Source organism: Colobus angolensis, unplaced genomic scaffold, assembly GCF_000951035.1.
Source record: "Colobus angolensis palliatus isolate OR3802 unplaced genomic scaffold, Cang.pa_1.0 Scaffold2, whole genome shotgun sequence".
NCBI lineage: Eukaryota > Metazoa > Chordata > Mammalia > Primates > Cercopithecidae > Colobus > Colobus angolensis.
The window spans coordinates 16757843-16759297 of record NW_012115154.1 but is presented as its reverse complement, the minus strand read 5'-3'; the positions used below and the strand labels follow the sequence as shown (position 1 = coordinate 16759297).

The 1455-nt window shown below is 49.8% G+C and overlaps 1 long non-coding RNA gene across 1 annotated transcript in view; it reads left to right on the top strand.

The window, feature by feature from the left end:
* The first annotated feature begins 1108 nt into the window (after positions 1 to 1108).
* Positions 1109 to 1455, top strand: part of LOC105511279 — a 30907-nt gene continuing 30560 nt past the window's right edge. The window contains exon 1 of the long non-coding RNA XR_001001693.1: positions 1109 to 1276. This is a non-coding gene — a long non-coding RNA (uncharacterized LOC105511279). The remainder of the gene's footprint in view (positions 1277 to 1455) is intronic.

Genomic DNA, 1455 nt, shown 5'->3' with positions numbered 1-1455 from the left:
CCTGAGTAGCTGGGATTACAGGTGCACACCACCATGTCTGGCTAATTTTTTTTTGTATTTTTAGTAGAGATGGGGTTTCACCATGTTGACCAGACTGGTCTTGAACTCCTGACCTCAGGCAATCTGCCCGCCTCGGCCTCCCACAGTGTTGGGATTATAGGCGTGCGCCACCGTGCCTGACCTAAAATAAATTTTAATTGTGCAAATAAACAAACTTGTCAAAAAGTCCAAGCTGCAGCCACAGACCCTGCAATGCTTTCTCCAAGATAAACCCTCCAGGGATTGGTTGAGGCAGGATTTCACCTGGCCAGTTCTGGTGTGGCTCCACCTGGAAGCTTCTAAAGAAATAGTGAAGTGTTTAAGGGACAGGGTTCTGCCTCATGATGCTCTACCCCTGGTGAAATGTCCAAAGTTGTTCCTGTTCTTCTTATAAAACTAAGCCTAATGACAGGAACCTCAAGTATTGAAACTTGGGCTTTCTGAAGTCCGTGGAGATAAAAATTGACTTCCTGGCAGGGTGTGGTGGTTCATGTCTGTAATCCCAGCACTTATAGGGATTACAGACTGTAATCCTGTCTGTCTGGGAGGCTGACGGGGGTGGATCACCTGAGGTCAGGAGTTTAAAAGACCAGCCTGGCCACCGTGGCGAAACCCTGTCTCTGCTAAAAATACAAAAATTAGCTGGGCGTGGTGGCACATGCCTGTAATCCTAGCTACTTGGGAGGCTGAGGAAGGAGAATCACTTGAATCCAGGAGGGGGAGGTTGCAGTGAGCCGAGATCACTACACTGTACTCCAGCCTGGGTGACAAAGTATGATTTACATTGTCTCAAAAAAAAAAATTGGCTTAATTTTTTCCCTTGATGAGGAAGGTGTTCAGATCAAGTCTGTGGCTCTGAGATCTAAATAATGACAGTGGTAGCTTTAGAATCGATTCCACCTACCGTCGATGTGAACTAATAACACTTTTTGTGCTTCTGTTGCCGCTTCTGTCCTGCAGCCCTTCTTCCCTCAGCCGTTATTGATCTGCCCCCACCTTGCTGCGCACTGGGCCCTGCTCAGCAGTCGGTGCTGGTGTGCGTTGTACCCTGTCTCCCTGTGTTGATGTGAGATTTCCACGACGGGTTGGATTTGTTTGCTCGGGCTGCCATAACAAAGGACCACAGACTGGGGAGTTTAAATAGCAGAAGTTTACTTGCTCACAGTCCTGGAGGCTGGAAGTTTGAGGTCAAGGTGCCGGTGGTGTTGGTTTCTCCTGAGGCCTCTCTCTTTTGCCAGCAGGTGGCCGCCTTCTCCCCACACCCTCACGTGGTCTTCCCTCTGTGTGTGTCTGCGTCCTAATCTTCCCTTCTCATAAAGACACCAGTTATGGGCCGGGCGCGGTGGCTCAAGCCTGTAATCCCAGCACTTTGGGAGGCCGAGACGGGCGGATCACGAGGTCAGGAGATCGAGACCA